The 9,353-nt window shown below is 36.0% G+C and overlaps 1 pseudogene; it reads right to left on the bottom strand.

Annotated features, from left to right (window-relative positions):
* Positions 1-2,023: 2,023 nt before the first annotated feature.
* LOC125164834 (josephin-1-like) lies at positions 2,024-4,483 on the bottom strand (annotated as a pseudogene).
* Positions 4,484-9,353: the final 4,870 nt, after the last annotated feature.

Below are 9,353 nucleotides of genomic sequence, written 5' to 3'. Positions count from 1 at the left end.
ATAAGCAATAACAGAAAAGGAAAAATAGTGCCAAAGACAATAATAATAGCAACTATAACAATATTAATAAGTGAGAATGCTAATACAAAAGTTTGGATGAATAGTTTTAAAAAGACTTCATTTTATTTAAGTTTCACAACTGTCCTAGCATATTGCTTTTGTCAATATTATAAATAGTCTAAGAGTACTCACCTTTTTCAGAGCTTCCTTGTTAACTGATATTTCATGGAGTTTACAGTATCTAACTGGCAAGATACCTTGTCTACTTATCACCTTCCTCAGATGTATCCTTTTCCTTCTGGTTGGGCTAAACTACCTCACTCACTTTGGGTCTTGAAGTACTCAGTTCTTGGAAATTTAAAGCCCAGCCCATATTCGGAAAGTGTGGTGAAGCAAGACCTTGACATATCGGAGGGGAATAAAAGACTTAAACTCTGGCTGTGTTCGGTGGGTCTGTCAATGGATTGCATCTCTTTCCCTGGAAAGAAAAAAAAAAAGATATAACCAAAGACTGTATTAATTTGTTCCTAGAGACTGAATGCACAAAATCCCTGAACTTTGCAAAAACCTATTGTTTTGCAAGTCTTACTGACACCTGGTGGCTAAATCTCAACAGATTTCGCAGTAACCAGTGATGAGCTGCTTTTGCAATAAAACATCTAGGATTTGCAACACACTTGACACTGAGGGAGCACTAAACACTTAACTCCAGTCTAAGCAGAGTAAGAAATTCAGAGTTAAAGCAAAATCTTGCAATTTATTCATGTTCAAAGACACTCATGGGTATTCATTTTTAAATTTTTACCCCTATTTCAAAAACTCAATTCATCTGCTGGAAGCTACTCTGTGGGGAAAATCTTCTGAGAGGTTGGAGGTGCAAACAAAATATCTAAGATGTATTTCTGATATTCAATAGATTTTGGTTGCTTTTTCTCTACATACAAAAGCATTAATAGAAGTACCAATATTTAAAAACCTTTCAGTATTATGTAGTAGGTCTGTTTTGTCCTCTTTTTTTTCCTTCCAGATAATAAGCAACATAAAAAACAAACCATACAAATTCACAGCTCAGGGAAATTCTACACACTGAATTACTGAGAGACTGAGGCCTTCTCATGGCTGTAATTTTAACCCAGTGGTTCTCAAACTTTATGGTGCTGGAAAAAAAAATCACTTTATCTTTAAACACACATTGACAGGATACACCCCTAGCATTCCTGGTTCAGATTCAGTAGACCTTGGGTGGAGATCAGGAATGTGTAATTTTATCTTACTTTCAGACTTATATTCAGAAATCCCAGAAGGATCCATCTCTCATTCTTCAAATTCCTCTGGTCCTTTCCTCATTCTCAGTATCCTGATTGTCTCTGGAATCCCCACTTCCGTATCTGTAGCCCACCTAGCATACATTCTACTTCTTCCCATAATATCATCCTGATTTTCTCTTAGTGAATAACTTCTGCAGCCTCAGTCATGTTGAGCCAGTGTGATTCAGAAAAGCTTGACCCCATGTCTATTTGAGGGTTGGGCATGTGAGCCACAACTGGACAAGTATTCTGTTTCCCAGACCATAGCAATTGGTTCAGTTGCTAGATGGTGTGCATTTAAAGGAGACTTTTATTATGGGAATTACTGAGCAAGAATCAGTGTTGTTGTGGTCACTTGGCTGGAAGAATATAACCTTGGAGGTGCTGTTGGCCATACGTATTACTCTGTATGAAAAGTAAAATCACACACACTATAACAGCTTAGAGGTGATAAAACATAGCTTTTTCTGCAGCCACTGTTTCAGCACCTGGATTTGTGTCTGAAGCTAGTCAAGACACTAACTTTTTCTGTTCCGTTTGTTCATATTCCCTTTGTTTTGTTTCCATTATTTATAATGACAAATTCTGTAATCCTAGTTCCCTGGCATATGACTGCCTCACCTGTAAGCTCTTGTGTTTTTCCTCCCACATTTTCTGTGTTTGGGAACATGGCAAGGGCAGACCCACTGTATAGAACAGGGCACATCACAGGGGATTTAGGGGGCTGAGGTGAGGGCAGGTTGGGTAGAACTGCTTTCCACATCAGCCCTCCTCCAACTCTAATGGGCCCCCACCTCCTCTGGCACCACCAGCAGGAGTTCACAGTTCTTTATTCACAAGTGATATTTTAGAAATGTCCCGAGCTCGCTCTTGCCTCCAGTCCACTTGGGCATCTTCAGTTTGGACTTGAGGTTATAATAGGCACCTCTCACCTCTCAAACACCTCTCAAACACAGATCCAGTGCTGCCTGTTGAGAGGCAACTTCAGTGAGAAGCACCTGCAGGAGGGCAGATGCACAATGAATCCCATGATTTTAGCGAGAGCAATGGCACTGACGTCACTGCGCTCGTCCCACCGGACAGCATCATAGGCTTTGGCTTGAACTGCCGCCATAATGACGTTCACGTCCTAGTTCCCATTTCCCAGCATGTTCTGCTCGTGGCGGGGGCATCACTGTGGTGTTCAGAGACAACCTCTGGAGAATCTCTTGCAGCATTTCCTGGGCAAAGGCATTGCTTTCCTTGAAGTTGTTACAGAAGGCATGCAAGGCACGAAGGTCCCTGTGCTGTGTTTTCACGGTAGATTTGTGGGGATGCTGCTTGGGGCAGCTCCGAAGATTCAGATTCGGATTCAGATCGTCTCCTTTCCATGGCTCGTGTAACTCATGTTTTCACTTTTGTTTCCAGAGAGGGCTGAAAACCCCTGCCCTTTCCTCCAGAGGAAGAATGTAAGCTTCTCAGCCTTTTCAGGATTCCTGAGATCTACCTTATTTTCTGGCGTCCATGATTTATGCTTTGTCACGGGGAGAAAAGGCTGGAATCAAAAAGAACACACAAAAAAAATCAACTTCTCTTTTTAATAGAAAGATCACTATTGGATTGGTATGCTTTGCCACCAATGTCAAACTGCAGATTTAAAAAAAAAAAAAAAAATTAAAGAAAATCTGTGGGCTCCTGGGTGGCTCCAGTCATGATCTCATGGGTTGTGAGTTTGAACCTCACATTGGGCTCATTGCTGTCAGCACAGACCCTGCTTCGGATTCCACGTCCCCCTGTCTCTCTGCCCCTCATGTTCTCACTCTCCCTCCCTCTCTCTCAAAAATAAATAAACATGAAAAAAATTAAAATGCTTAAAACATTAAAAAATCATAGAAAATCTAAGACCTTGTTTCCCTTCTCCCACTCTGCCTTTCAAAAATATCACAATTTTCTTGCTGTATTTTCCTTTCTGCAAATGCCAACTAGGCCTCAAAGCCGGGGGACACAAAAGAATTGGTCACTTCACTCCTTTTCTGACATTTCTTTCCAAGCGCAACGCCACTGACTCAGGAGACAAGGCCTAGGTGGGAGTGGCTGGGCCACAGCTATAAGATTATCACAGCGTTGCCCTCCTCATTATATACATAATAATGTAAAAGCTTCATGATTTGGCTTCAACTTCAATGCTTGTCACTACACAGATTGCTTAAATACTTTCCAGCCAACCTGGTACTTTTTCATTAGCTCTTCCTTCATCTAAATGGATTATTGTTATTGTTACTGTTGTTGTTATTATTACTACTGTTGATATTAATGCACTATTCATTTTGCCTGAAATGTACATCACCTCGTTCTGCACATGGATAACTCCTAGACACCTTTCAGACAGCAGCTTAAATGCCATTTGAACAAGACCTTCTATAACCACCTCCCCTAAAAGTTGTTCTCCCTGTTAGTGTGTGTTACTGCATCCTATTCTTTTCCTTCATTGCATTTTGCACAGATTTCAACTATGGATTCATTCTTGCTTGTTTGTGTAATGTCATTCCAAGACAGAAAAAACTACGTGTACTTTGTCTAATACCAATAATAGATCCTCTAAAAATGGCACATTGAACAGATTATAATTTTTTTTTAATAAGGGTAGTCCTGCACAACTCAATTAAAAGGAAAGATGAAATTCATTGTATTTAAGTTAGCTTTTACTCCAAAATAGCAAATCACCATTGTCTGGCACGTTAGCCTAAGGCTGCTTAACAGACCACTAAATTTTGGCAGCAGCATGCCAAATACATTTTAATTTTAGCAAAATTGTTAGAAATATTAGTCCATTTAGTTATGCAGTTGTCAAAACTTTGCAAATGTCCTTCTGGTTAATGCTCTGTAGTTTCAAATGACTGTTTGCATATCTGCACGCTTATCCTGACTTTTCACACCTGCTTTGGGTAATAACCCCGGTGACATATGCAGACACAACCTCATGCCTGGCTAAAGAACCAACTGACTCATCATCCTTCCTCTCCCTCAAGGCAGTGCTACAAATGTTTTCCATCAGGGTCCTCCTTCCTTCAGTATTGTAAGAAACAATCTCATTCAAGAATAGTCTCTGTTGTCTGTCCTCTTTTTCTCAGTTCCATAAACCAAATCATTTGCTTGGTTTTGGATAAATCTGTTGTAAGCCCATGGAATACCGGCATCATAATTGATAAAGGCAAACTTCTTTTCAAATAATTAAAATAATGTTTCAATAATTTAAAAAATTCACTTTTGAAGTGAAATCATACATGAAAAACAAAACAAAACAAAAGACGTGAGGTTGATTTTTAATGTCCATGTGAGGGTCTAGAAACTCACCTTACTTGCTTCAAATACAAGCTCTAAGGAAAATTGAAATGTTTTCATTTTATGTGTTATTTATATATTTTATATTTATGGCTTGTACCACAACAGCATTTTATTTCAGTATTTCAGTATTCTGTATTTCACTTATACAGAATGCAGTTTGATTTTGTTTTCTCATTATGTTCATTCTCTAATATTAATAGGTTTTGTATACTAGTACAGACACATAGTTTTCCGTGGGAAAATGCATTCCAAATTATAAGCAATTAACTTATTAAGTCTTTTGTATTGCAAATCCCATATTTGAGGATTCTTTGGGGGGAAGTGATAAGAAATCCAATCAAGTCTTCTCCATAAAGGAGCTCAAGATGAATCCAAGTATTAAGAACACATAATGGATTATTAAAGAGATTTAAATAATAGTTTGGGGAGGGGTTAATTTATCAACCATGTTTATTTATGTTTAGGCAGATATAGTACAACACTGAAGAGGAGATATGAGTAACCACACATGTATTGTTCCTGGCTGTAATAAAAAACTCTTAATGTATGTACAGAAGATATGTTTTGTAATGGTTTTCCGAGAGGTGCTCATTATCGTATTGTTTGCAGATTTTTTTTTAGTTAATAGGTATTAAACTTCATAACATGATTTGGTATAGCTACCAATATCATGATACTATTTTATTTCTTCTTTAACTTGTTTTTGTAGTAAATTACATTAATAGATTTCCTTATCTCAACTAAGTTTTGAAGTCATTAGACTCCTTCATGAGTCTTTAATACAATGATAGGTTGTACTTACTAATACTTTGAGTCTCTCACATCTTTGCTTAAATGTGAAAAATGTTCTTTTTTTGCATTCTTTCTGTTGTTTGCTATCAGGGTTTTGCTCAACTGGTAGAATTTGTTGGAAGATCTAGAAAATTTAAAATAAGAATTGTAGCTTCCTTGAAGGGTTGGTAAAATTTACAGTTTCCATGTTACATTTAATTATCTTTTTCCTTGTGTTTCCCCCCAGCCTCATCTGTAAGTTCTTTCAGTGTAGAGACCAGGTCCTGTACCTCTGAACATCCAATACTTAGTGTCAGCTTTGCCACATAACAGATATTCTGTGAATTAATGTTCAGACATTAACAAAGCGGTGCAGTTGGAGAAGTCTTTGGATCTAGCCAGGCATAAATAATGAAAGGAAGAGCTTTCTTTACACAATTCTCCAAACTGTAAGCTTTCTCCCAAACAATAAATAATCCCTCTACTTTAAGATAAATGAGCATAAGGAAAATTTTTTCATCTAACAGTAATATTATCTGGATGATATTCCTTGAACTCATTGAAGTCCAATTTTACTTTTATTCAGTTTTCATGAATCTTGAATATCACAGGGTACAGCCACACAATAAACATTAAAATGTTAATTTTGCCTTTGAAGAAATGATAGACTTTAAAAGGAACATTAAAATAGAGAAGACAACCAAATTTTGCATACACAAAAAGGTGTTTTCAAAGGTCTGAAAATCTCTACCTGTGCTCTGCTCTTTCAAAATAAAGGGGCTGAGAAAGAGTAGGACTATAATGAATGCACAGGTATTTATTATCCAGGTTTTGGAGATGAACCCTTAATGTTTTTTTTTCTTCTATTGTTAACAGTTGAAAGCCTTAGCATACTTGAAAATAAAATGTACTTAACATTCAGAACAGCTCCTACCATATTCCTCTCTGAATTTTTCATCTCTATATTAAACGTGCTGAGCTCTCCCTCCTTGTAGACCACTTAAGCTCTTTTGTGAAATAGACTATGTCTTCTTTATCTTTATTTCCTTAAATATCCCTAGTATAATGGTATTCATGAACTAAAACATTCTGTAAATGTATATGAATTTCTTTTTAAAAATTATAAAAAATGTGAATGTAAAACTATGACATTAAAGACCACATTAAACAGTATGTAAAAGATATACTAGAACCTAACAAATTATATAGAAAACATGATTGTGCACATTTTAAGTAATATATTGTTCTCTCTATAATGTAAATGTTCCTCATTGGCTTGTTTGTATGAGGCCAAATATCTCATTTATTATTGTCAAATATTTTTCTTCAAGCACTTAAATATTTCTTTTATAGATTTTTTTTCCTGAATCAGAAGTTCTGACAATTGGAATTACTAATTATAAAACCACAAGGAGTTCAAAGTTTAGGTTTACTTAAATGGAAGAATTTTTCATGAAATGCTAAACATTAAAAAAATCCTTGAGAAAAAAATTATAAATTGCATTGGCATGACCAGCAGATTCTAGGTAAATGGACACAGATGGGAAGTTTCAGAACTTTACAAAACCCTTAAACAGACATTTTTCTTCCAGTCTTTTCTTTGGTGATTAAGATCCATTTTATAAAGATTGAAGTCAAGGAAATTATTCACATCTATGCTTAGTACTATTGAAGCATTAAGCTGACAACCTTTCTCACTGTATTTTTCCACATTATAAAGTGCCCCAAGCATTGTGGTAATTACCCCCTTGGAATATATAAATTGCCTTATATAAACTCTGACTATTGTTGCTGAGTTGGGCTTTAGGATTTTCTCTTGGGGCATTATAATAAGTTAAGCACCTATATTTGTCTTAAAATTCATTGTCCAACTACATAAGCCTCCAGTGTGACAAAACCCATTATTTTATGGCTCTTTTGTCTAATTCTAACAAAAATTAAGAAATTCATTTCAGCCTTTTCTACATAGAAGTAAATATTTTAGGAGAACACAACAGTTTTTATAGGTAAAGTGTCATACCAAATGGAATGAACCTTCTTTCTGTAAATATTTTTTTTTAACTTTCTGTAGCTTAGTTTGGGGGTTGTCTCAGTTATTTATTGGATGATTATTGTATGTCAGGCTAGGGATTGGCAGTAAACCAGGTTGTGAGTAATTAACTGGGTGTTGAAAGATAGGAGACAAATGTTTTGGTGAGGAAGATAGGAGTGAGAGAGAAAATTAGGTTGAGTGCAGAGACCCAAGATGTACATTACTCAGGACATTCAGTCACTCCTTGCTCTCCTCTATCAGAAAGAATATACTGAGTGAGACTGGAAAATTGAGAGTAACAAAGTGTTCACTGTTACAGTGCACAAAGATGCACTCCTACTGAGAAGGATGTGATTAAATTAGGTTGCTTGAAATTTATTCAGTGGCAAAGTGTAGGGAAAATTCACTAGGAAATAAAAAGGAATAGGAGTAGCTTGCAGAATTGAAAATGCTGGTTTAAATACTTCAATTGTTATTTCTCTGTAGTAATGGCATTCTGTAGCAAATGTCCTCGCTTACCAATGTTGGACACTCAGAACTGGATTTAGGATTACATATTTGTTTTCTGAGATCTTGATAAATGTCATAAAAACTGAAACAGCAATTGCCATGTTTACTTCTTCCAAGTCACAGTGCCCAGATTCAGAAGGGTCTCAATCAATGCTTGAATAAATAGATGCATTAAAATCCTGTCTATGAGTTGTAGCATTTCTTGGAATTAAGAAAAAAAAAAATGAGAAGCAAAATGCTAGAAAATGCTGATGTAAATTGGAAATTAACATTTAAAAACTGTTTTTAGCTACCATGCTAAATCTTCCAGCTGAATCATAGCAAAGTAGTGAAATCAGTTTGTGAAAACAGGGTTAGTAATCCAAGTATAGGCAGTCCAGTGGTGTGAATAGCAGTATTATGACCTTTTCCCTTTTTTCTTACTCACGTTTAGGAAACTATGAGATTAGATTCTGGCATGCACAGAATTAATGGGAGAATGGGGTGGCCGAAGAACATGGCAGTCAGTACTGAATTTGAGCAGTATGATAAAGTCTCACACACCTTAATAAATCCCAGAGCAGCACATGTCCTAATACTGAAAATGAAACGTTAGTTGTAAAGCATTATCATGCCAGAGAGCTTTGTTAAGATGAGATTTTAAGAATCTTTAAATAGCTGATATTTAAAGAAATAACAGCATTATAATTGGGAGATACTTAATTCAGTTACGTATGTACTCTCCAGACAAATGAATTACTTTTTGAGAGAGAACCATAGTACATTTGGACGATAAAGTAAAACTAATTAACTCAGTGTCACAGTACACAGAGATTTCAAACACAAAAAGCCCGTTAGCTGAGCATGAGCCAGAAACTCAGTTTTCCAGACGTAGACCTGGATGATAGCTGTAATTCATGTCATTTTATGACATTTCATGGAACATTTGGTCATTATGACATTTATGATGCAATGAAATAGGCCATAAAATGCTGTAAATTGTTGGGAACAAAAGACATTCATATTTGTGATGGGCATTTGAGTTTCAATCAAGACGTTAGTACATTAAATCAAAACTCAGAGTTGAATGTTAAAGTTTTACTTTAACATTGTAGTTCTTTCTTTTATTTTTTCTCCTTCCCCAGCTCCTCTCAACGTTTCTTCCTCTCCACTCCCTTTCCCTCTCTCTCTCTTCTTTATTAAATCAGATGAATAGTACAGAAGGACTATAAGTAAAAACAGAGGGTTTTTTTCCTCTCATATTTACTATTTCAGTATTTCTAAACAGTGAAAAACATCTATACATATTAGTCTATGTGAATGGGAATAGCAAATAAAGAAATTGCAGAATACACAATTATCAGTTCATTTGTATATGTCTTCTGCTCAGGTAAAATGTGGAACATGCAGAATGGTTACTAGTAAATGAT

Source organism: Prionailurus viverrinus, chromosome B1 (assembly GCF_022837055.1).
Source record: "Prionailurus viverrinus isolate Anna chromosome B1, UM_Priviv_1.0, whole genome shotgun sequence".
In the NCBI taxonomy this organism is placed as follows: domain Eukaryota; kingdom Metazoa; phylum Chordata; class Mammalia; order Carnivora; family Felidae; genus Prionailurus; species Prionailurus viverrinus.
The sequence above is the reverse complement of the archived record's forward strand: the minus strand, read 5'-3'. Positions and strand labels throughout refer to the sequence as shown.